Below are 27,938 nucleotides of genomic sequence, written 5' to 3'. Positions count from 1 at the left end.
AAAAATAAAACACGCTTTCGGTGTAATACCTAATTGAAAGGGTATATGCGTTGCTATGGCTACTAAGTATCTTTGAATGAGTGAATACCAGAGAATGAAGGTATTTAACAGGAAGTTTTACTGGCTAACATTTAGGATTTGAAAAAGGTATTACACCGAAAGCGCCTATCCGGTCTATGAGCCAGTGTGTATTACTTTATCATTGTTTTATTTTTATTAAATGTTTTTAAGTTTCAAGTTTTTAGCTTTTCTTTTGCAGTCACATGACAGTCCTACAAATAATAGATCCTGTGCCTTTAGGCCATAGGGGCAGAGGCATATATTTCTGATTTGTTTTTTTATTCCAAAGAAAGAACTTGCCTGGAGACAAGTTCCAGATTTTTTCCTTCTCAGCTTCTCTGTGTCTGGGTCAAACTATATCGGTTCTCTGCATTTACCCTTTGGGTTATCCACAGCTCTAAGATTGTGTATTCGCAACAAGTTTAGCCACAGGAATACCCCTTTTTATGGACTCCTGGGCATTCTCTTATGTCTTTATTTAGACAAGTTACTTGTCTTTTAGAATTTTTTTTTCGGATATCAGAGGTTTTTAACATGGTTTGCCTCCTTCCTCACCAGTCTGGTGTTGCAAATACATATTCATAAGCTTGACTCCGTCATACAGGATTGGGTTTCTAGGGTTCATGAGGGCCTAACATTATCATTCTCTGGAATTTGATTCCAGTTTTGGGCCCTATCAAGTAGAAACTTCATTGGTGGAGACTGCATATAATTTAGAATTCCAGTGTCCCTATTTTCCTAGTATCTCAACACCATCTGTACCAACAAGTGCTTCATATTTTGCTTGGGTGCAATTTTGATGAGGGTGAAAAAGTGCTGCCTACAGGGTATGTCAGACAGGCCAAAGCATGTCATTATGCTGTGATTTCATGCTGCAGTCTGTCTCTTTCTCTTTTTTTTTCCTTTAAATAAATCTGGGGTCCCAGGGACCCTTGCATGAGATTATGAACACCACCACAGTGCTGTTGCACTTCAACCAGCAGAGGGACGCACATCTTTTCCTCTCTGCTGTCTGGCTGTGATAACTTGGGGAGGTAGCTGTTCAGCATTTCTTGGTCCTGCAAGCATCTTTTATTCCATCAGAACAATATGTAGTGGTAGACAGGCTGAAAAGGTCCAGGATAGATCCTTACTAATGGAAATTATGTGAGAGGGTCTTCCTGGAATTGATCCAGTTGTGGCGACCACATCGAATAGATCTGTTCACCTCCTTTCAAAACAGATCACAGACACCTAACCATATTCTGTTCTAAGACTTCTTACAGGTAGACTGATGGAACATATGCATTTCCTCCCTTTCCACTGATATACAAAGTCATTTTCAAGATTCAAGGGATTCTTCAGAGATCTTAGTAATAAGTATTCTTCAGGCCCAGCCGACTGTAGTGCTTCAGTCTTATGGAATTGGCCAGGGTATTTGCCACAGGCTTCTCATAGATTTGATATACTTGCACAAGACCAGAGTGTTCAGTATACCCCAGACTTAAACTGCTACAGACGACTGCTTGTATGACTGTATTCCAGTACCTTTTAGGCACCTTTTTCGTGAGGATGTGCACCAGGTACTGTAGGGGATAAGAAAAAGCTGCTGTTAGGAAATCTTATATTAGCAAGTGGAAATGATTTTCTGGTTTGTGTCTGGCCAATAGCCAGAACCCCAATACTGATTATGTTCCACTGGTTTTCAAGTATTTGTGTGAGTTACTGTCCTCTGGCCTGTCTTACTCCTCCATTAAGGTTCATGTTGCAGCCATTTAGTCATATATGCCCATTATTCCACCATGTCGTCTTTGTTTCTCATTAAACAATTCTTGAAAGTGGTTTTACACATGAGATCACCCAGAAAGAAGGTGGCTCCTTGTTTGGACCTTAACTTTGTGCTGGAAAAACTGATTGTGTCTCCATTTCAGTCCTCCCATTGTGACAGATTTATGGTTCATTACTTGGAAAACTGTTCTTACTGCTGTCACATCTGCAGAAAATATCTGAGTTGCAAGCTCTCATGGTGGGTGAACCCTGTCTGGTATTCCGCAAGGAAAGGGTCTTTAAGAACAAATCCTTCATTTATGCCTACAGTAGTTTGAGTTTACATTGAATCAGACCTTCATTCTTTCACTGTTTTACTCAGAACCTCTAAACCAGGTAGACAAACATTTACATACTGTAGACATACAAAGACAGCTCATGTACGATCTTCACAGAACTAAATCCTTAAGAAAAGCTGATCTGCTGTTTATTTGTTATGATGAGACTAATAAAGGATAACCTGTTTTGAAATCAACTATTTCTAATTTAATTTATAAATTGGCTAGAATTCCCACAATAAGTAACCTATACCCAACTTGTCTTTACTTACCAACTAATATACTAGCCAAACAGAACCCCAGCCCTACAACAATTACTCCAACCATATACCAACATTCGGCAACTACGATCCTTGCACAAAACACTCCTCCACGTATCCAAAAGCAACAAAAAAGCTGGGGACCCCCTGTACTCCCACCACATTTCTAAACTTTGGAACTCAATCCCTCAACACATCCTAAATGCTACCAACCTACACCAATTCAAAACAACCGAAAAACACAAAATGAAATTGAAAAATACACACCAAACAGCCAGTACTTCACCAGTATATTCCTTTATTGTTCCAACGATCTGGTACCTCGGCAATTCGCCTTCAAGGATCACAATTCACTTCATCATGGCAATAAAATCATATACCATTTGAATAGAAACAATTAATCAATTAAAGTTTCAGTTCAATAAAGGAAAGAAACTAATTTAAAGTGACCTCTAGAAAAACTTCAAAAATCCATTAATATAATATATTTTAATATAATTTATGTGCATATATATATATATATATATATATATATATATATATATATATACATATACATATATATGTATATATGCATATATATATTTTTTTAAATGCATGTTTTGTATTTGTTTTTTATTTTTTGTTTTTTTATTTATTTTTAATTTTTTGTGCACACATATTAACCAAATGAATAAATATAAACAAACTGAACTATGTTTTATATAAATATGTCAATATCAATTGCTAACAAATAAATAAATACTTTATATACACACGAATGTGTTTATAATATATAAATTCATGCAATGACACTATGGTCAAAATAACAAATATGGTTAAATACCCAATTCCTGATTTAAACCATTTGGTTTTAGTGTGTTACATTTTAATATCATCCTAGTTTCTAATTCTAACAATTTACTGACTAAATTATCTCCCATTTGAATAAAAGGTTTCCCCAATATGCTAAATCGTAAACTGTCATATCGACCACCATGTATATCAATGAAATGTTTGGCAACTGGACTAAATTGATTCAAGTTCCTTATATCCTTCAAGTGCTCCAATATTCTGACTCTTATCATCCTCTTAGTTTGTCCTATATACCAATTTGTTAGTGCAAGAACAACCCAATATATACACAACACTAGTTGATCTACAATTAAAAAAATGCCTGGGAATATGATTTACCTTATTAATTAACTTCACATTAATCACCCTATCACACACACTGCAAGATCCCACATGCAAAAGTGCCCACTTTAGTAGAAATAGGTTTCTCCTGATTTAATAGATTGTTGTTTAGTAATTCCTTTAGATTTTTTCCTCTCTTATAGGAAAAAGTTATATTATTTGGAAATAGTTGACCTATTGATTCATCATCACTTATTAGATACCAGAATTTTTTGACCAGTGATACAAATTTACTGGAGAAAGCTGTGTATTTAGTTACAAAAAATATTTTCTCTACATCTTTTTTCATTCTCACTGGATGTTGGACGTTTGCCCCCAACCTTGTTTGTGTGGAACTTCTTCCAACTACATTATCCCAACATCTTGATAAGTGATTATTATACCCTCTATCTAATAATCTAAGAAAAACTTTTTTTTAATTCATTTTCTACTTCATCATCTATGCTGGTATGATCATGAATTCTTTTAAACTCCCCGTGTGGTAATGCATTTATCAAATGTGGGGGATGCATGCTGGTTGCATACAAAAATATGTTCACAGATGTGTGTTTTCTAAAAGGTCTAAATTCTATTTTATTCTCTCTTTCAAATAAAATCACATCAAGAAAATTAATTTCATTTCTATTGACCTCATAAGAAAACAAAAGATTTTGTTCATTATTATTTAGCATCTCAAAAAAATCAAAAAATTCAAACATGTCCCCTCTACAGATGAAAATTAAATCATCAATAAAACGTTTATACAAAACCACTTTATGTTTGAAAAAATCAGTTGAATAAATAAACTTTTTTTCAAATGAATCCATGTAAATCACAGCATATGATGGTGCATAAGCTGCACCCATTGCAGTGCCTTTCACTTGTAAAAAATATTCTTTGTTAAACAAAAAATAACTATGGGTCAGGCAAAATTCCAATAAGCTAATTAGAAAACTGGTTCTAGGTCCATCACCTAACATGTTGAATATCGACTCAAGCCCCCATTTAGTATCAATGTTAGTATATAGAGACTTTACGTCAATCGTAACCCAGTAATAATCATTATTCCAACTAATTTTTGATATCTCATTAATAAGTTCTTGTGCATTGGAAATATGAGCTGCTACTCTATTCAAATATGCTTTCAACTGAAAATCCAAAAAGATATTCACATTTTCCAAAAAGGAGCCTACCCCTGACACAGTAGGCCTCCCAGGAGGTTCCATTATATCCTTATGGATTTTAGGCAACGCATATAGAACGTGCAGTGTTTTTAATATACATTTTATTAACATCAGCCTGTGTAAAAAAAACCCTAATCATTCGCCTTTTTCCAATAGAAATAACAATTATTCATTATATGTTTTTATAGGGTCACTTTCCAACTTCCTATATTCTTCACAATTCAACAATAGTTTATTAACCATCTTGCAATAATCTTTTTTCTCCATAATGACCCAATTTCCACCTTTATCAGCACATTTGAAAATGTACTCATTTTTAAGCTTCTTCAAATTTTTTAGGGCCAACCATTCCTCCCTGTTCAAATTAAACTGCTTTTTTTCTTTACAGAATTCCTTAAAGGACATCTCTATTTCCCTGAGGAGGATTTTTTGAAAAATAGAAATTGCAGGCACTGAAATATGTGGTGTAAACTTGTTGTTAATGTTCTTAAATTGAGGCATCACTTGTTTACCATAACCAGTTAAGAAATTAACATTTGCATTCGTTTGTTCATCAACAGATGTAACAGCACTAACATTTGGTTCATCACATTCATAATTATATATAGATAAATTCATCAAGCTCTCATCAAATTCAGAATCACTGGAAGATTCACTGTAACCTTCATTCGGAACCGAATCCTGTTCCACAATCCTTCCAAAATACACTTTAAGCAATAGTTTCCTAACAAAAACTTTTACTTCAAAATAAATATCAGCAAGGGAAGGAAAAATAGTAGGAACAAATTTACTCCCTTTATGTAAAACCTTTAACATTTCATTGTCCAAAGTTAAGATAGATTAATACAGTCTGATGATTGCACATTGTCAATTGCTCTATCAGACATAGTCACAGTTGTCAAACCTTCATTTGTAACGATTTCGCCCCTTCCTTCCATTTCTTCCGTTTCTCCCCTTGTTTGAATCACCACTTTGAAAATCTGCGCCCATGGATGTAGAATTTGAAATTCCATCAGATGTTTCCCTGTCTGAAACTCGATTAGCAGCTACAGTCCTGGCAAAGGAAACATTTTTTGCTATATTGCGTTCCGTAGAGGAAGAGGAAGAAGCAGACAAGCCTCTTCGTTTACTGCTCCAACTCCTGCCCCTTGACCTACTACGCGTAGGTTCACGTTGCCAAGTGAACAAAACACCTGTTTCATAGTCTTTGAGATCGCAAACAAGTTTGTTCCTTTTCCTTTGCACAATCTCCGTCTCTAATTTGTTGATTTTCTCATTAATATTAATGATTTGAGTTCTGTAGCTGGACTCAGCCACCAGCTCATCTTGTAACAATAAGATCTCATTTTTTAATTTTTCATGAGATCTTTGATTACGTTTAACCAAGATACGAAGCCAACTGGTGGTACACGAAAGGGAAACTTGCTTCCATTCGTCAAGTAAGTCAGACTCATCATCAGTAAAAGGTGCCGCCGGCAATTTGTCTATATGTAGACCACGGGGAGTAATATTTAAACTAATGTACTTCTCCAGCAACCGAGTGTCAAAATAAAGAGCAATTTCTTTAGCCATTAGTCTATTTAGCTGAGCAAAACGCCCATCAGCATCATTATCAACCCCCAAATTCCAGGGATCCATATTAGTATATTTCTTATCACGTTCAGTAACCATATCTGAAAACAGCATAGCATCAATTGAGTGGCTCTGTTCAGAACTTTCATTACGAACCGACATGAATAAAAAAGAAGAAAGTCTCAAAACTGGTGAAAGTACGGCTTGTGCGAAATGAAAACAACCGAAAAACACAAAATGAAATCGAAAAATACACACCAAACAGCCAGTACTTCACCAGTATATTCCTTTATTGTTCCAACGATCTGGTACCTTGGCAATTCGCCTTCAAGGATCACAATTCACTTCATCATGGCAATAAAATTATATACCATTTGAATAGAAACAATTAATCAATTAATCAATTAAAGTTTCAGTTCAATAAAGGAAAGAAACTAATTTAAAGTGACCTCTAGAAAAACTTCAAAAATCCATTAATATAATATATTTTAATATAATTTATGTGCATATATATATACACCAATTCAAAACTCTGCTAAAAGACCACCTTACTAACAATTGCCTCTGCTCCTGCACCAAGCTAGGCTAATACCACATAAGCCCACATCAAATTTCATCTCCTAAATTTTATAGTCTCCATGTATGCCCCACTCCCACTTGTTAACACCACCTATCGGCTACCTACAATAAGAGTATAATTTGATAATTTTTTTGTAAGGGTATACATATGTACACATATTAAAGTATACTAAAATGATCAACTAAAGATGGACCCCTGCCCTCAAAAAAAAAAAAAATATATATATATATATATATATATATATATATGACTTTACTATATTTTAATAACTTTCTTCTTTGTATATTGTACTTTCTTTATTGTCTCCAGATATTTCTGTTAAATTCTATGTAAAACCGACACTGTACCTGTCAGTGTTCTTGTTTTATTGGAGCTTTTCTCCCCGGGCCTCTGCTGAAAATGGGCTCAGACACAGACAGACTATCCCAGTTAACAAGTGTAAAATAAATAAATAAAATAAATAAATAAAATAATTGGCTGTCCTCGGCTATTCAGCTCCAGGCAGTATCAATACACACTGTGAGAATGTTATCCTGTGCAGTGGAATGCTGGAAAAGAGTAGACTGCAGAAGCATTTTACTTGCATCATAATAGAAGGGGTGGTAATATAAGAAATTTTACAGAGAATAAGGAATTACATTGGATAATAAAAATGCAGGCTGATAAATTTCCAGGCGTAAATGGAAAAATTTCCATTACGCCTGTTTTAAAGGCACGTGGTCTTTTTAAATAGCGTATTTTAATGTTTAATGAAGTTTAATTAATGATGTCATTGATTGTTTAATTAGGTATTTGTTAATCAAATATAATGTGGTGCCTCTTGATTGTTCTTTGGTCTGAAGAAGCACAACTGTATGTGTGAAAGTGCTTACCTTTGCTGATTAAAAGTTTTTTCGAATACTGGTGGTTGTGTACCTGTGCTTTTTGTACTTTTGATGTATTGTTTTGGTTTCTTAAGCACAGTTTATTCCTTGGTGAGCACTTACTTTCTTTATTGTCTCTAGATATTTCTGTTACATTCTATGTAACACCACACTGTACCTGTCAATGTTCTTGTTTTATTGGAGCTTTTCTCCCCGGGCCTCCGCTGAAAATGGGCTCACACCCAGACGTACTATCCCGGTCAACAAATGTAAAATAAATAAAATAAATAAATTAATAAAATAATTGGCTGTCTTCAGCTATTCAGTTCCAGGCAGTATCAATACACACTGTGAGAGTGTTATCCTCTACAGTGGAATACTGGAAAGGAGTGGACTGCAGAAGCATTTTAGAGGCAGCTGTTTGGTCCTCCATATGTTCATTAACAAAGCATTGCAAACTGGATTCCTTTTCCAAGTCCAGAGGTAGCTTTGCAAGGACCATTCCTCAAGGGCTGCTGGGCTTCTATCCTTTTGTCATCCCAGGTTGGTTAAGCTTTTGTAGTAAGCACAAATAACCAAAAGCTATTACAGCAGTGGGAATAATGAACATAATGTAGTTATAAAACAATGTACCATAACAGTATATATTTAAATTCTACATTACTGCAGTAGCAGCTGTTATCTGCCATTCCCCCCTGTTCTTTTCTGTGCATAATTGTCTTTTTGGGGGACATAAAATGATTTTGTTTCATATCTGATCAGAGGTTCATTGAGGTTGCTTCTTATTTTTCCTATTGACAAGAAATCCTGAACCTATTAGGAAGAAGGTATAAGCAGCACCAACTGTGGCCTGCATGTGTCTGAACTTTTGAGACCCAGATGTTAAAATGTCATGGTGGCCTCCTTAAGCACATGAAGGAGCAAACTGTGGCGCTTACTGACATCTCCCAGAAAGTTAAACATTTGGATGTAGTCCACATGCTGTGGACAGGTATGGTTATGATACTGTGGATGTAGCATTCAGGGTTGTTGCTAGTGAGTCATTCATCAGGAGACATGCCTAGCTGCTGCTACAACCTCCAGCCAGAGGGATGTCAAAGGGCAACTCCTTAATGTCTGTGTCTAAACTGGAGCGTCTTTTTGGATTCACAATACAAAACATTTATCTGAAGTTGTTAATCTTCTTCCTATTCATCACTGATGAGTTCGGTTCCGAGCCTTCGGAACCAAGTCGGCCTAATACCAAGCTCGCGTACACCAAAAACTTTCGAGCTAAACTGCTGCCCACAATGCTCTTCTCCCAGTTACCTCAAATCTTGTTTGCCGCGCAGCCATATAGTAGCATTTCACCGAGCTCTCCAGCTAAGTGTTGCAGTTTTCAAAATTTACTGCATTTTGTAAGTATTTTCTCTTAAAACTCTTTTATATATTGTTACCTTTAACCAGCTCTACCCTCGGGTATTCTCGTCTTACCATTGTTGGTAAATGCCCTTCTTTACCTTTGCGGTATCCTTAATACCATTGTTGGTATTTTCTCTTCTTCTTTTTCTTTCTCTAACCTTTTTTGGATTGTTGAATCGATATACTGGATATGTCTGAAAAGAAAGGGACTTTGGGGTTTAAGCATTACACTTCCTGCAATGGTAAACTCCCCAATAGTGACTTGCATGATGATTGTGTCTACTGTCTGGGGATTGCTCACTTATCTGTGAAGCCTCCCTGTCAGATCTGTGTCAGTTTCAGTCAGCGGACGCTGAATGAAAGGAAAAAATAAACTTATTTTGAAAGGCCTGCTTTCTTCACCATTTTCTGAGGCTTTTTCTGCGTCGGAGGTCTCAACCCCTCCATCAAAGGACAAAAAACTTCCTCATTCTGACCCCTCTTCACCAGCTGGTGATGAGGGCAAGCCTCATAACCATAAGGCCCACAAGTCTTCCACGAAGCACAAGACCGCCTCCTCGGCTCCAACCACCTCGGTTCCAAGTTCAGCTCTAGTGGTCTCTGCAGATATTTCTATAACTTCCACGTCAGCGCCGCCCTTGGCACCGACTTCTACGGTTCCAAGTGTGATTTCTGCTCCAGCCTTTTTGCCTGCTATTACCTCTGCACCGACATCACCCATCTCCGTTCCGAGGTCGGTACCAACTACTACTTCGGAGCCGATAATGACTTCTACTCCAACTATTCCCTTGGCTCCGAGTACTTTCTCGGCACCGATAGTCCCCCTTTTGCCTATCTCGAAACTGGAGTCCTCTCTGCCGACTTTTCCTACGCAACGGACCTGGTACTCCCCATCTTTGGATCCGTTTTCAGGACAAGCCTTTAGCCCTTTTTTGGACCGACCTATCTCCCCCTCAGGAATGTCAGTAAGGTACACCAGGAGTCTATCGGAATTGGATGTGGTGCGTCTGTTCGATCAGCTGCTGACAGCCAGAGGGATTACAAATTTTCCTAAAACCCATTCCACTCCGGGTTTTGGGTCCATTGCCCCCTTGGCTCCCACTTATTCTCCTCCCTTGGACCCTTCGGTTCCGAGGCCCATAGCTCTGACATATTTGGGGGGAATCCTTTCCTCGGCACCGACAGTGACCTTCTCTGAGGCTCCGAGGCCCCTTTAGGTTTTGGTTCCTTTGGAACCAGCCCTTCCTCAATCTCATGCTTGGAGGGTGGAACCCCCGGCTCCAGGTCTTTCATCGGTTCCGTCTTCAGATCCAGGGGCGACACCCACCCCGGTTTTGCTTGAGGTTCTATCCCCGGGAGCGTGCCGCGACCCCGGTTCCAGGATTGTTTTCCTTCGTTCTGGGCTCCCATTCCTGTTCGGGCGGGCCTGCCTTCTGGGTGATGGAGAGGGTGCTTGCTTCGGGACGCGCTCCTCCTACGTCGGACCCCCCCCCCCACTCCTTCTGAGCTGCAGCTATCACAGGCCACCTCCCCAGGGCATCGAGATCGCAAGCCTCAGGAAAGCTCTGTACAGGGTAACTTTCTTTCTGTGTCTTCTTCAGACGCTCCCACTGAAGAACCCCCTCGGAAGCAGGTGTGTAAGAGGAAACACATGGAGTCCCCGGAGGAGTCCCTCACTGAGGATACGGATTACGATGATGGGGAAGGATCCTCATGGTCACCCCCTGATGATGTCTCCTTTGGAGACATCCTGGAAATTTTGAGGCAGAGGGGTGATTGGAAGCCCTCTAACCCTTCCTCGGAGGAGTCCATATTCCTGCAGGGCCTTCCGCTGTCGGCCCTCTACTTTTTTGGGTGACTCTACCTGCCGATGAGTTAGTCCAGCTCATCATGCAGCGGGCATAGAAGAACCCGGATATCGTTGAGGCCATTCCCCGGAGACCGAACAAGATACTTTCCCCACCAGAGGAATAGCCCCATTGGTCTAGAGGCTTACCAGTAGACGCTATGGTGGTGGCAGTAGCCACAAAAAAGGACCTTGCGGAGGAAAGTCCTACTGTCCATCCACCCAACAGGGAGTCCCGGGCGGCGGACAGATTAGGGAAGCGAGTCTTTGCCTCAGTGACCTTTGCTGTCAGGTCTCTGAATTATTTAGCACATTTTATGAGGCTTCAAAGGGATCTCATCTCTGAACTCCCTGGAACCCTCGTGGGTCAAGTTTTTGACTGGGCACGCAATAAATTTGCTTCTCAGCTTGCTACCCTAGAGTCGATCTCCAACTCGTCCATGAGGTTGTTGTCCTACGCAACCGAAGGGATGGCTAGAGCTGCGGGTGCAGGTGTAGTTATGAGACTCCACGCCTGGATATGCATTTGTGATCTCACGGACTCCTTCAAGTCTTCCTTCTTGAACACCCCTATCGAACTGTCCACTTTGTTCGGTTCTAAAGTGAAAGACACATTAGCCAGGTGCGAGCAGGATGGAAAAATCTTGTCTGCCGTTGGCCTACATTTTTCCAAACCTCAGCGCTCTTTCTCCAGGAACCGGAGGAGTGGAAAGATATGGCACAAAAAATCTCAAGGCCTTTTCTGTAGTGCACATGGTGAGGATTCCCCCAGGGTCAGAGGGGGTTCCAATAATGGAAGACACCCCTTTAGGGGAAGAGGGGGTCCCCGAAACCAGGACTCCAGGGATTCTTTCTCTGGATGATCTTATCAACGCTCCTGAAGCGCTTCCCGATTGCTTTCCTCTTGAAGCAGTCAGGGCTTGGTTTTCTCTGCGCCAAGCTGCCTGGCACTTTATTACAAATGGTCAGTGGGTGCAGAGAATAATTTCTAGAGGCTATTACATCCCTCTAATCTCTTAACCAGAACCTCCAAAATGACTTCCCGATGTTCCACCCAGTCAAAGGGAAGAAGCAGCTTCAGAAATTAAGAAAGCTGTGTCAAAAATGAGTCGTCCAACAAGTCTGCCCAGACCAGTGTGGTTCCGGGTTTTACTCAAGATTCTTTTTGGTGCCAAAAAAGACTGGGGACTGGAGACCCATTTTGGATCTCAGCCAACTAAACAAATCAGTGGTTCAGACCAAATTCCGCATGGTCACAATACAATCCATTCTCCCATTTCTTCAGGAGGGTGTGTGGATGTGCTCGATAGACCTCCAGGATGCGTATTACCACATCAAAATGGACAAGCGCTCTGGGAGCCAATCATTACCAATTCAGAGCCCTGCCATTCAGTCTCTTGACGACCCCCAGAGTGTTCACTAAATGCGTAGCAGTGGTAACAGCTCATCTGAGACTTCAGTCCATATCTAGACGATTGGCTCCTCTCCGCCCCCACCAAGCACCTACTGGTCATGGCCCTCCACTACACTCTAGCACTGGCGGAGTTTCTAGGCTTCACAGTACACTGGGGTAAATCAAACCTTCATCCTACCCAGCAATTGGAGTTTATAGGAGCAGTATTCAATACATAAACAAGCCAAGTCTCTCTCCCTACTCAGACTTCAGAGGTTAAGATTCCAAGTACAAGTGATACTCTGTCGAATGAAGGTCTCGGCAAGGGAAGTTCTACAGGCTCTAGGGTCTATGGCGGCAGCCATCCCGATTGTTTGCCTGGCAAGATTACATATGAGACTCTTACAATAGCTCCTTTTGTCCCAGTGGGTACCCAGTCTCCATCCTCTAAACTCACAGATCCTTATCACCAATTCCTGCAAGCAAGATCTTCTTTGGTGGATGAGAGCAGATGAAAACATTTGGTACCGCCCCTTCCAGACTCCTCAACCCAATGCCACGGTGACCATGGACGCTTCCCTGATGGGATGAGGGAGCCATTTCCAGGGAAAGACAGTCCAAGGCACGTGGTCCAGCTTGGAGGTCAATTTGCATATCAACGTCCTGGAGTTGAGAGCGGTGCTGTTAGCATTGCAGGCACTTCATCCGCTCCTTCCATTGGGAACAATTGTTGTCCAATCGGAAGATATGTCTGTCGTCTGGTACATAAACAAACAGGGAGGGACCAAATCCTATCCCCTATGTCGCGAGGCCATGAGAATTTGGCATTGGGCGATAACTTCCAACTGCTTTCTGATTGTGACACATATGCTGGGGAGCTCCACCGTGATTGCGGACAGGCTGAGCAGATGCATCCTCCATCCACATGAGTGGTCTCTCAACCCGAACATGACGGCAAAAATTTTCAGCCGTTGGGGCCAGCCTTGCTGCGATCTTTTTGCTTCCCCCTCAAACAAAAAAATGCAGAAGCTACTTTTCCCTCTTTCCCCCAGACGGGGAATTACCGAGAGACACTTTGACTCACGATTGGCCCGCGGGTCTCCTCTATGCTTATCCTCCAATAACTTTGATACCCCTATTTCTAAAGAGAAGAAAGCAATTCGGTTGAGATGCAAACCATACTATTCCAGGTCAGAAAGATCATTCAAAATTCCTCTCTCTCAGCTTTATTCTTCAGGCTTTGGGGTCAATGTCTCCTGCGATAGTTTTGGTTCCATTAGCAAGGTACCACATGTGAATTCTTCAATGGACACTAGCTACTCAGTGGTCCATTCTACATCAACCCTTATCCACTCAAATCAAGATAACTCAGGCTTGCATAAATTGCTTCCTTTGGTGGATTCTCTCCAATCAGCTAATGCAAGGTCGCCCCTTCACTTTTCCTCAACCCAAGGCCATAGTTACCACAGACACTTCCCAGATTGGGGGGGGGGGGGCACTTCTTGGGAAAGACATTCCAAGGCACATATTCCCCACAAAGAAGCCAGTACGCATATCGGTGTCCTAAAAATGAGAGCTGTCCTGCTAATGTTGTAGGCTTTTCAAGACCCTCTCCCCTCTGGGATCATTGCAGTCCAGACAGAAAAATGTCAGTGGTCTGGTACATCAACAAACAAGAAGGAACCACATCTTACCCCCCTCTGTCGAGAAGCTTTGAGAGTGTCAATGGTCACTCTCAACCAATCGATTTCTGATAGCAGTGCAAATTCCGTTTTGATCGAACATGATGGCAGACAATTTAAGCAGGTCCATTCTAGTACATCCTGAGTGGTCACTCAACTTGAAAAAGATGGAAACAATATTCCGACGATGGGGCCAACCTTGCTGTGACCTCTTTGCATCTCCCCTCAGCAACAAGTGCAGCAGATGCTTTTTCCTGGTCCCACCACTGGTGGAGTCACTGAGAGATTCTGTTCTCCACAGTTGGCCAGCCGGCCTCCTCTACGCTTTCCTCCTGTACATTTAATCCCCAAATTCCTTCAGAAATCATCTCGATTGAAGAGCACAGTCATCCTCATTGCGTCTTACTGGCCTCATCGAATTTGGTTTCCCTTTCTTTGGCCTAGTTTGTTTCTTTCCCCATGGATTCTGGATCCAATTCCAAACCTCCTGTCTCACCCATTAAACATGATGCACCTGGATGTCTCAGGCCTGAAGTTAACCACATGTTTTTTCCACCTCCGTTAGTAGCAAGAAACTCCCCTGTTTGCCACGTTCTTTTTTCCTCCCACAAAGCTTTTACTAGAAACATTTACAGCAGTAAATGGAAAAGGTTTGTTATCTGGGTGAAGTAGAATGACATTGACCCTTTTTTAGCACCAGTACCTAAGGTTCTAGAGTTTTTAAGAAAAGTTTTTAATAAGATGCTAGTTCTTCAACTGTTGAAGTACAACTAGCTGCCATTTCTTGTTTTCACATTGGGATAAACAATTCATCTTTTGCCTCTTTCAAACTTTGTAAGGCCTTTATAAGGGGAACCTTACTTCTTAGATCCCCTTTTAAAGATCCAACTCTCCCATGGAATTTGAATTTAGTTTTATAGTCTTTGACCCACTCTCCCTTTGAACTATCAGCCAAATGTGAATTAAAGTTTCTAACTTGGAAGACTATCTTTTTAGTGGCCATTACATCTGCTAAGAGTATCAGAACTTCAAGCCCTGTCTTCTAGACCTCCTTTTTTGATTTTTCATAAGGATATGTTATCTTAACAAACTAACCCATCCTTTCTTCCTAAGGTGGTGTCAGATCCAATTTTAATCAAACTGTCAGTCTTCCAGTTTTCTTTCCAAATTTTTCAAACAAAGGAGAATATGTGCAACATTTGCTGGATGTTCACAGACAGTTAACGCTTTTACCTACACTGGACAGAAATTTTCAGGAAATCAGATTAATTATTTGTCTCATTTTCAGATTCAAAATTGAGTAAGGTTAACTGTGATTGTATTTCATTTATTTATGAAAAAGTAAGTTTGACTTTGCCAAAACCTCTAAAAGCTCATACTGCCAGGTCTATGGCAACCTCTTCAGTGTTTTTATCCAGATCTTCCTTGGATGATATTTGTGCAGCTGCAACTTGGGCCGACCCTTATACCTTTATTACTGATTAGAAATTTAATCTGGTCTCTAGGGGAAAAGCAGCCTTTGGCTCAGCCATGGTCAGCGATATCCTTCCTTAGAGTCCTCCTGGGATTGAGGTAGATGAGTGTCCCAGCAGATAAGGAATGTATGAAAATGACAACATCAGATAAATAAGTTATATACTCACTATAATGTTGCATCTGTGTTGTCCATTTTCATTCTTCCTCAACTTTGCTCCCTGAGTATCCATCCCAAAATCCTTTCTCTATCAAATTCACATGCTCACTTTTTTTTCCAGTTGCGTCTCCTGTAGCATTGCTATTTGCACTATGTGTTTCTAAATATAAATCAATACCCTTACCTTTTTGTCTGTTCCTGTGAAGGCCAGTCATGTTCCAAAATAATAATACAAATGACAGCTTTTTAAATGTCTATTTCCAGCTTTAGCACCCACTAATGTTTGCCAGGTTGATTCTTTGTACAGTTGTTTCTTGCCATCTCCATTTGAACCTCTGTCACATTTTACAATACTTTGAGGGTTTTCATTAAAACAAAAAAACAAAAAATAAACACCCACCAGAACACCCCTATAAGCAAGTAACAAACACACACAACTATGTACATCTTCACACCTTCAAATAATGAAGTTTAACTCTTATGGGAGGGTGGCCTAATGGTTAAGGTGTTTGCCTTACAAACACAAGGTGCAGGGTTTGAGTCTCACAAGGGATAATTAGCTAGGCTTAAAATGGCTTGCAAGGGCAGTTAGCTTAGTACTAACCTATGAACCTGTGAAAGGAACAATTGTCCTAAGTCGACAGCTACATAAATGTAAACTAACCTAAAATTAAAGGTTATCTGTGCTAAAGAGCATGTTACAGCCTGTGCTCCTACTTACTGTCTGTTCTTGACTTATCTTTATTCCCCTCCCAGATGTGTAAAACAGGTTATATGTTTTCAGAAAACTTTAACTTTTAGCCTTAAGAAAATGTTCACAGGCTATCTTTAAATACAACTAACTATACATTGTTCTAATAAATGCATTAAACAATTTAGTTACTAGAAAAAAAGTGTTGTCTCATATTCAGTTGTACTAATTTCAAACTGTATTTTTAATGAACTGCTAGTCCTTGTATGTTTGTTTCAAATTTACATTTCCTTCAGTAAACAATGGCCAGACCCCTCAATGTATTGTCCTCATCTTTGGTCAGCTTGTATCCATGCAAACATAAGAAAAGAATGTACTTCTCAGCTAACAAAAAACATTTATTTGCTAAAGCAAAACTTTTCATTGCATTGTGGTTTCTCATTTATAAAAGACAAACAAAAACAAAAAGTTTGCTTAAGCAAAAAAAAACAACTTATTAGATTAAACCAGTGGCATTAATCCAGTCACTCACTTGTGCAAAAAGCATAAGAAAACATTTCAATTATTTTTCTCTCTCGATATATATATATATATATATATATGTTATATTCATTGCACTTTTACACCCCATCCACCACCCCGTCAGCTCAAGATCATAGCCCATAACTCAAACGTGATTTTTGTCTAGTCTTTCTTCTTTTTTACATTATAATGCCTTTTTACATTATGCCTACGTTTCTTTAAACTAAAAAGAAAAAGTACGTGTTTAGTTTAGTATCTTCATCACACACAACAATCATTAAAATGCTTTACTGTGTAACATGCAATTTATATCATGACATACTTTACACAAATACTATTAAGAACAAAAAATTATTTTACTTGCAGTTAACTTTCTTATTTTTTTCCTTTTGGTGTCCTTCTAAACATCATTGACATGAAGTGGAACACATACCTGTCAGTCCGTCACAAGTTTAATAAAGTCAACAAAAATCCAACTCTAATCTTTTTCGGCCTGTTTTTCTCTTAAAGTCATATTTCATAAATGTGATTGATGCTTTATAGTCTCACATTTATTCAATAATTTCAGTTTTGTTGGTCTTCCTCCTTTCATCTCTATTTCCCAACCACAGGCTCCGGTTCAAGTCCAAGGTACTCCCGAATCTTTTAGTCACTTCCTTTTATTTTTTCCCTGTCTCAAGCATTTTCTTTTGGAACATTGGAAAGGGTTTCATTGGCAAAGTCTTTCTCTTGGTTTTATTGTCAGACAAATGAGAAGCAGAGTCCCTTCTGTTTGATGGCTTACTTTTTTGTTGAACAAACATTTGTATTTCCTCCTTAGCCTGTTCTTCATCAAAAAATGACTTTAGAATATATTTCCTGGAGAATCAAAGACAGCTGGATACAGCAGCTTGAATCTTACACTTGCCTGTTATCATTCCCTGATTGCTGAGGTACATTTGCTTCTGTTTTGCCTAGTGTACAGTTAATAATCATTTTCCATAAACATTAATGTCTCAAATTTGTATATTTTGCCCTTCTGCCATATTTTTTCCCGGATCAACTCTTTCTGCTGGTATGATTGCATCTTTACTAATACAGGTCTTGGCTGTTTTCTCATAGCTAGATTTGGAACATACACACAATATGCACTTTCAATTAACATATTCTGCTGTGGAACACCAATCCAGTTACTTATTTGTGCTTTCATAAATTTAATACAGTCTGTTCCTCCCAGTTTCTGTGGTATAACAGGAAATCTCATTTTCTCTGCATGCTGTGTCCTCTAACTCTCCAGTTTTTTGAAACTGCTCCACTTAAGCAGTGTCATACTCAGTCAGGCTTTTCTTCATTTTGACCTTTGATTTCTGCAGTTTTATCAGTTCATCTGAATAACGGTTTAAAGCTTCTTTCATTTTCCGGTCTTTAGTTGGTGTGACCTTTTTACTCATTGTTTTACTTTAGCTGGGATATTTTGCAGTCACCCTAAGGTTTATAGATACCAGTTGAGTACGAAAACCTTTTGTTTTCAAATGTTAGCCAAGTATTCCACTTATGCTGTACTGATGATGCCATAAAAAGGCAAAAACATGCATGTCGACAGTTAATGGGGTTTGGCTTTATTGGCCTGAATCTGTCTATAAATACACTTAAAAAAAAAAGTTATGGACATTCAGAATTGTCATTTAGCTGAAACACCTGATGTCCTTAAAGGGTAATTTGCCATGTTGCCTCTAATACAAGAGGTTTGAGGATTCACACAGTGGAAAATCTAGCTTTGCTAGATTTTTCTTTTCATTTTTTAGCCTTTAGTTAAGAGGAATTTTTGTGCAGCTGTGCATCCATCTTGCACGCATAAGAACATTACTACACAAACAAATGCTCGCCATTAATTTGACAAACTCAAAAAAAGTTCTTGCCCCCCCTCCCCTTTTCCAAGCACTTATTTGTGCTCCCATCCAAAACTGATTATGGCTGTACATGATAGCCCTGGTGTAAGTTTTCCCCATCCAGTTTAAGACTACTGTTAAAAAAAAATTAAAGTAGTATTTTGTTTGTATTGGTATTCATAAACCTGGGATATGCGAGTATGGTTTGGCTTTTGTCTGTGTAAATTTAGATCACTAGTGCAGCTGGTTCTTGAGCCACTGTTTTTTCAAAGAAACAGAAAGTACTATAGGACCATGGCAGGAAAAGGCATTTCAGCCAAAAGAAAACCAATGTCTTAAATGTCCAAAAAAACTTTCAGGATAATCTTGTAGTTAGGAATCCGTAAGGCAACACCACAGTGATGTGGTACATAAGCAAGGTAGGACCCACCCACCCTTAACTGGCTATACAGATTAGTGTGATCTGGAACACAACTTCTCATTTAGACCTTTCATTTTCTGGCATCTTCTGTTCCTTCTTACCTGAACTTTGTAGATGAATTGAGCTGGTAGTGGATACCATCATCTTGCAGTAACTAAGAGGTGGGTAAAATAAGAGATAATTCTGTACATTTAGGTAGGACTACTAGTTGAGATTGTTTCCTTGCAAGGGTAAAAGGGGGAAAAAACAGTGTGCCTTCTACTCACTAGGAATTTAATTCAGGCAGCTGTGGAGTCCAGAAGAATCTAACATCTTTGTTCCCAGGAGCTTATTAGACCCCCCTGTGACAGGATACACATCTGCTTATATCTTATTCGTATGAATGAGGAAATACATTGCAGCAGTGACTCTGTTCAAACAACTGTAGTTATGGAGATTGTGCTTTCGCTGCTGTACTTTACAGTGATCTTTCCTTGAAGATCAGTTTTTATGGTAAATGTACACAAAGTGTGTTTTGTTAGGTGTTTATTTCCAGATCTGATGTTGGGTCTGCTATATGCAAGTGTGGATTTGGAGATTTTTTTTTTGAAACTGTCAGTTTCATTATGTGATCTGTAGACCTTGTTACCCATGGTCAAATGGTCTAGTTGAGAGGTCTGTATAGACTGTCAAAATCTTTACGAGAACATCACAGAGCATTACGACTGTCAGGCTGACATGCATTTAGCTTTACTCAAATGTAGAAATACTCCACTGCAAGGTATAGGTCTTTCAGTAATTCTGTTATTTATTGATGAGTTGTAGGTTAGATTAAAATTCTTACATATATTTCCTTATTAAAGACAGATAATTTTTGTTGAGTCTAGGACTAAAACAAAACCAGTTGAGGCAAAAATACTTTGGTTGTTGAGGAATATGCTTGTCTTCTTTGAAAGACCAGGGCAGAATGAGAGCAGAGCAAGGTTCTCATAGAAGCCGTCAACATGAGTGTTTATAACTCATTGTAAGTGTCCCAGATCATTTGTTTATACTCAGGATGGAAAGCTGCTAAGAAGAAATGAAGTTATAGATATGTTCAAAAGTCAAGAGCATGTCTGTCTGTATTGGGCTTAAATAACCCAGTGACTGTATGTGTGATGCTTACCTGTTTGAGGTAGTCAAGGAAGTGTCCAGGGAGATATTCAGAGTTGAAAAGCAGTGTCCATCCCTGTCAGGAACATTCTGAGAAACTGACTTAGCAGAAGTTGTTTTAGTATATCAGCTTCAGAACTGCAGACTTCTGAATTCCCCATGTACTAAGCAACTGGAAGATTGCTGTGAGGGCCATCTAAATACTTAAGTACTTTTTGGTCTTTTGATCTGTTAATCAGCATTTAACAGTACTGAAATATGCTTCTGCTGTACTAATAAATTTTCAGTTTTGTATCCATTGATAAATAAATGCTCAGCTGTTAGAAAAGGAGTCTTCTGAAAGTAATTTTGTATTGGAAATGAACCATAAATTAATGTGTTACATTTGCATACAAATAGCTCATTTGCCTTTTTTTTCTTTATCAGTGCAATATAATCTATCCTTAAAATGATTGAGATATTTTGTCCAGTATTGGTTGCATAGTCTGAAAGTAAATGGTGATAAAGTTGTGATAGCATGCAGTCCATATGAGGTACTCATAAAGAGCTAGTGCTATCACATAGCACTGATTACCTCAAGCCAGTCAGTGTTTATGATTCTGCCCTAGGTGTATATAATGGGGTTGCATATACATCCAGAATGAATGTTTATTCATTTTAGATGCACTTGTAATTATCATGGCATTTAGCACTGTGTGATTTCACTAGCCCTCTTTGATTACTATCACATCCCATCTCTTTGAGCATACTGGCATACCTAATATAAGTACCACCCTTCTGCTATCGAGCAAGTGGAAATGCTTCATGATGAAGCTATAACTGGGAAATAGTCCCTCAAATCCCAGGACTAATGCTTAGTGGTTGTAGTCAGGATTAAAGAGTCTTCCTCATACCAGCCTCCAGTTTCCACCAGCACTTGAGAGGCCAGTTTGGGGGGCAGGTACCTTGGGCTTAAGAGGTGGGTAAAATAAGAGATAGTTCTGTACCTTTAGGTAGGACTACTAGTTGAATTTTTTTTCCTTGTACCCTTGCAAGGAAATGTAACGCAGTCAGTGCATCTTTTACACACTAGGAGTAGGTCTCTTTTCCCACTTTCCCACAGATATCTCTAAAGCCCAGAATGCTGCAGAAAGAAAAAGAAAGTATGTACTTGTTGTAGCCCCATTGTGGTTAAAACAGCAGTGGTTGTCCCTGGTAGTCCAAATGATCAGAGAGAGACCAGTGTAACTCCTGATCAAGGAAAAGGGGTCAGTGGTGCATCCTGACCTCTAGAAATTGACTCTTGTAACTTGAATGGTCTTCGTCTGATCATGTTCAATGCCAGATTCTCGTAGGTGATACTGCACCTTCTATAAGATGTGTGGAGGTCTAGTATCCTTGACTAGGGTGGACAGGAGGGTGTTCTGCTTTGCTGAGTTGAAGCGGAGTTCCCTCAGTTGTTTTTCTCATCGGTCTAGATTATATTCCTCCTTTGTGGATTACTCGTTAGAACATCTTTCTGCCATCTGTAATTGTGGTATGAAGAAGGGGCTGGTTAAAACCTTTAACATTTATTTATTTATTTATTTTGTTGACTGATAGAGTCTGAGCAAAAAGCTCCTTTTCAGCAGAGGTCCAGGGAGAAAAGCTCCACAGAAAAAAATAATTACATAGAGAAAAGTGATACTCAGTTTGTTACATAGAGTAAAAAGGTAAATTTTGTGCAGAATCTGTGAAGTTATATGCAATATAGGGGTTGCATTAAGTAATATAGAAGAGAAGTACATGAAAAACAGCAAGTATGATGCTGTATTCACATTCATGTAGGTAATACAAATAGATGATTAAGCAGTAAGTACAGCAGGTACAAAATTATATTTACATTCCATGGCGATTACTGTAGAAGATAAGGTCAACAGATGAGGTTGGTATTAAACTATTGAAGCAAAGGAGGGAAACAGAAGGAATGAAGTTGCTTAGCTGAGGTAGTAGAGCAAGGATGACCAAGCATGACCTTCACAGTACACAAGTCCCGCTATAGTTTTGACTTTGATGTTTTAGATGGTGTGGCTAGGCCACCATGTTTAGCTGTCTGACTACAGTAATTAGTATGTCTCAAAACACTTGTTCTTTTATGGGTTATCTTATGCAGTCTGTCCTTAATGTCCCATTCAGGTTGGAGTCCTCCATAGGAAGGCCTCTCAACATTTTGTTCAAGAACAGTGGAGGGCCTCAGTGACCTAATCTCAATCCTTCATGTCATTTTCCAAGCCAACCACCACAGAAACTCTTTCACAGACTGAGACGGGCCTCCAAATGTCAAGAGAGTGTTGTCTTCTCCAGCTTTGCTAAATTAGTCTCACTGGAAGCGTATCTCCATTACACCAGTAACTGTAGTCCTTACTCTACTGTCCAGGACTAGTGGGGGGCAGGTGAAGTATATCTCCGAGTTTGAGATCCATACACTTTTTGTTATTGGCTACATTTTAGAGCTCTTTATTTCAGTTCTAGAAAGGGCTGTATTCAGAGGCTAAACATTGCCTGTAGACCTCTTGCATCTTAAAAACCCAGCCACCACCTCAAAGGAGCCATAAAGTGTGCGCCACTTTCAGATTAAATACAGCAGTTGTGTTGTACTTTTTCTTGGCTTAAAGAAGATGGAAGATTTTGATAATTCCCTCTGCTTCACTGGTATTTTGGGTTCTTGGCCAAGGTAATCCAGTACTGGCCAGCTTTCAAATGCTCATACCCCCCCCCTCTTTTCCAATGAAAGCTGGAAAAATTCTGCTCCAGGGCTCCATACAAGAGGATAAGAATGTTCCTTTATACTTTTCCACCAATGCCCAGGCTACTTCTAAAGATTCAGAAGGAATTACCCAAGAGCATTGTGATGACTCCCTTCTGGCCCAGGCAACATTGATTCTCCATTCTTTTGGAAATGGCTAGGGGCAATTACCACAAGCTTCCTCACAGATTGGATGTACTCCCGTCCCAATACCAGTCAACTTCAACTGACTGCCTGGATCATAGGATCTTAATTCAGGCACCTGTTTACTGAGGATGTGCAGCAGGTGCTAAAGGAGACAAAAAAGCCTACTACTAGAAAGTTGTATATTAGCAAAGACAAAGTTTTCTAGTTGATGCCAGCTACATGACCAGCTCTCATTCAGGGCTAATGTTTGTCTGGTTTTACAATATTGGTGTGAGTAGTTGTAATTTGGTCTTCCTCACTCCTCTATCAAGGTTCATTTGTTGGCCATTGATCTCCCTCTTTCAATAAATTTTCATGTCAAAATGTTTTTGAAAGTGATTTTGCATAACAGACTTCCAAGAAAACTGATGGCTCCTGATTGTGATCCTAATTTTGTGTTAGAGAAGCTAACACTTGCTCATCAAGGTGACTTGAGGTTTTTAAAATGGACAGCTGTTTTACTGATTGCTCAGACCTCTGCAAAAAGTATGTCTGAGTTGTAAACTCGTATGGTGAGTCAACCTCATCTCATTTTCCATAGAGAGAGAGATTTTTTTTTTTTTTTTTGAGAACTAATCCTTCTTTTACACTTAAAGGAGTAGCTGAATTTACCTTAATCCAAGCTATCCATCTCCGTTTTCTTTCCTGAACTTAAAAATGAGGGAGAAAGGGAACTCCATGCCTTGAATGGCCACAGACAACTCTGATACTTTCTGGATAGAAAAAAAATCTTTCAGGGCCTTCGCTTCGTCTTTGGCTTTTTGAAAAGGGTTGAATTCTAGAAGTATTCTATAAGCAGAAACTTGGTCCTCTGTACATACTTTTACAAAGCACTACGAATGTTGTAAAGCTAGGGTAATGTACCCATATAGCTGTGCTACTGCAGCAGTGATCAGTATGATGAACCATAGTACAGTTGTGTAAGTAAACTTACCATTACAGTAGATGTTCAAATAATTACTACTACAGTAGTCACTCCCACCCTCCATCACTCTTGTATTGTCAGATATGGATATGCTCACAGATGTATCCTCTCAGGGTTCAACTTCTCGGTTGGCATGAAAGCTGTTAAGGACTTGTGTTTTTAGGGAGTTCAGCCCGAGCTGCCTAATGGTTTGAGCAAGTGGAAGGTGACATGAAGCTTTGGAAGCTGGTCAAATGTCATATCCTTGGCAGGATGTAACCCAGATACTTACGGCTTCCTTAGCAGTGAGCATTTGAACATAAACTGTTTGTTACATTTACTTAACCCAACTGTACTTTGCTGTTAAAAAGAGACAATTAGTAGGGCATATAAAATTGTTTGTGTTCTTTTCTAGAATTGTATGTTTACCTATGTCACTTTTTATCATAAGAAGTTAATTAAGGTGTTAAAAAGGTAGTCACATTCCCTCTTTTTTAATTCATTGGTAAGTTAGGTAAACCCATTCCCTCTTTTTTAATTCATTGGTAAGTTAGGTAAACCCACAAAGTGCAAAGCTTTTTTTTTTTAAAGGTGATCTGGGGAGCATTGTCTGGGTAAGCAACTTGCAAGTCATATAGTAGGCTAGTGGAGGCTGATGGAATCAAACTCTGGACTACAGGATGTATAGCTGATTAGCAGGTCATAGTCTTTATTTTCTGCAGTACACTACAAGACGTATGTAGTTAGACTTCCACTACTTGCCTTAGGAATGTATTCATTGCTGTCATTTGTCCCAAAGCCACTTGGTCTGCTCACACCTTTACAAAACATTTTTCTGTAGACTGCAACTTAAGGGGTCTGGCATCTTTGGTGCATCACTGTTACAGGAGTCAGCCTTCTAAACTTCTTCTTTCTGGTCCTTCTCTGACTACATCCTTCTATACCTTTTCAGAATCCTGTTGGGCTTTTCCTTCCCAGGAGATTTCTGCATTGCTTGGGGTTAGCCCGGATAACACACCTCCCAGAGACTAGACTCTGTATCAGATGTAACACAGGAGTACCTAAACCATATTGCTTGTTCTGTGAAGGAGCTTTTTCAGTGGGTACAATAACTGTTTTGCCACCTCCGGTGCTTGAACATACTCTTCATTCAGTGACCACTGTTGGAGTTCTTTGTATGTAGGACAAGTATATGTTCACTCCTTTGTACTTTGTTCATATTTGCTCTTTATTTTCCTGTTTTTCAAACTGTACCTACACGTTGGTTGGGATTGGATTGGTGAGCACAGTTGCTAGGGATGCTCTTATAGTCTAGTTTGTGACATTGCAGAATGCTATGACTAGCAGACCCCCATATTTGTTAGTGCAGTAGTTACGGAAAAAAGTAGCAAAGTTGAACATAGCAGTTGGAAATAACCTAGATCAGGGGTGTCCAACCTTATGGCTTGCTGGGGCCGCATTGAGTGAACAGAAATGGTCTTGGGGCCGCATATAAAATATATCATATAGTTAACTCTTTCGTTGCTCCGGAAGACCACAGTCAACCTCCTGGCTGTACTGTAGGTGCATTTGAACAATGAATAAATGTAATAAATGCCTAATATTTGCCTTAAAATTCTAATTCTCATTCTAATTCTAATTCTCTAATCTAACAGTTAACTCTAACATCTTAGTTAATATCTATATCTATATATATATCTATATCTATATATATATATATATATATATATATATTTTTTTTTTTTTTTTTTTTTTACAAATAACCAGATGTTAAGTTGTCTATCTCGCCTTCATTCTTGCTGGATGGGTTCAGAGCCGACCTCGGCTCCGACTCGGCCACTCTAAAAGCTCGAGAGTTGGTTCCACCGGCTCGAGGCTCCCCTTATATCCCACAATGCTAGGCGTGAGTTACCTCAGATCTCGTTTGCCGCTACAGCGATCGAGGTGTTGGTTTTCTACCGGCTTGTTGGTAAGTGTATTTTCAGTAATATTAGATTACTTAAACCCCTATATTTTTAAGTTTAAATACTTTTCCCTTAGTTTAGTGGATTTCTACCCCTGTTTTTCGAAAAATCCCGTTTTTTTTCCCACAAGAACTTAAAAGTTCTCCCTCGGGCCTTCTGGCCTTCCCCCATTCCCTAGTGGTGTGTGTGTGTTGCTCTTAATTAAAACTTTAGTTAATTGTTTTATTTTTGAGTTTTAAAATAAGATAAGTGTAATCAGTGTGTCTGACTGAGTGTGTGTGGTTACACTTTCTTGTCTAGGATGTCTAAAGACACAAAGGTCTCAGGCTTCAAGAAGTGTGATGCGTGCTGTCAGAAAATGTCTCTGACAGACGGTCACACTTCTTGTGTCTACTGCCTGGGGCCTTTGCACCTGCAGGACTCCTGTGCTGTATGCCACGGCTTCAGCCCCAGGGTCCTGCAGGAAAGAAAGAACAAGTTGATCCTAAGGGGTCTACTTAAGCCTGAGGATTCCCTTTCTGTCTCTGGGAAGCCCTCCAAGGCTTCTAGGTCCTCGGCTCCAGCTTCTGAGCCGAGACCTAAAACTACTAAACCTATATCGGCATCGGCTCCGGCTGGAGCCGATGAGTCTACAGCTTCTGTGGTTCCCTCGGCTCCGGCTGGAGCCGAGGTAGTAGAAATTCCCTTGTCGGCTCCGACCAGACCTTCGGAGCCGACATCTAGGAAGAGATCTAGGTCACCATCCCTTGGCTCCGTTCATTCGGCTCCAGCATCTCCTCTGCTGTCTGAACGGAGCCATAAATCTCACTCCTCTAGGTCATCGAGGCTGTCGGATCATGACCTTCAGAGGGTAGTGAGTCGACTTCTTAAGTCCGAGGCACTGGCCCAAATGCTTCAGAGCCCGACTCATCAGTCGATGCCTGCCCCTGTCCATCATTATGTTCCTCCTCCGACTCCGTTGAGCTCGGAGCCGGGGCGTTTCGGAACCGAGACTGTGGTAGCGTCGGAGCCGATACAGATGTCTTCGGCTCCGTCTTCGGCTCCGATTTCTTCCTTCGAAGAATCTCGGCGCCGAACTTCCCTTGTCGGCTCCGAGGGGGTGAGTGGCATCGGACCCTTGTCCGACCCCACTCTTCCTCTCGGAGCTTCGGCGCTGGTGAGTTCGGCTCCGACATTGGCCTCGGAGCCATCACTGTCGGTGCCGAGGGAGGTTCTCAGCTTCTCGGAGCGGGGACCTCTGGCTCTGCCTGACAGGGGTGCGTTCGAGGTCATGCGGAGTGTGTTAGAGCCTGGCTCTACTCCACAGTCGGCTCCGTCCGCCCCTCCCTCTACGGTGCCTCAGGTCAAGTCGACTCACTCCCTCATCCCAGACCGCAGAGAGCCAGCTCCTCAGGAACCCCCTGTGGGGATTTCATCCTCTTCCGAGGCCTCTCCTGATTTGGCAGAAGAGCCCCCTTGGAAGAGGAAGTGTAAGAGGAAACACATTGACTCACCTGAGTCCATCACATCTGACACAGATTTAGAGGATTCCGAGGGTTCCCCCCGTTCCCCTTCTGAAGATGTCTCTTTTGCAGACATTCTCGAAATCTTTAAACAGAGGGGAAATTGGCCAGCCCTCAACCCTTCGGAGGATGAATCTGTGTACCTTGAGGCGTTTGGCTCTCGTCCTTCCACCTCCTGGGTGTCTCCCCCCTTTGACCCCCTCATGCAGGTGGTAGCTAAAAAGGCATGGACGGCTCCTGATTCAGTGGGCCCCACTCCCAGGAGACCCTCA

General features: G+C 40.2%; 1 protein-coding gene across 1 annotated transcript in view; it reads left to right on the top strand.

Moving 5' to 3' along the window:
- LOC122807743 (ADP-ribosylation factor-like protein 9) overlaps positions 1–27,938 on the top strand; it is a 422,334-nt gene that overhangs the window by 188,145 nt on the left and 206,251 nt on the right. The window lies entirely within an intron of this gene.

The sequence above is a fragment of the Protopterus annectens genome, chromosome 7.part1 (assembly GCF_019279795.1).
Source record: "Protopterus annectens isolate FY-2018-M chromosome 7.part1, PAN1.0, whole genome shotgun sequence".
NCBI lineage: Eukaryota > Metazoa > Chordata > Ceratodontiformes > Protopteridae > Protopterus > Protopterus annectens.
This window is presented reverse-complemented; position numbering and strand designations above follow the sequence as displayed.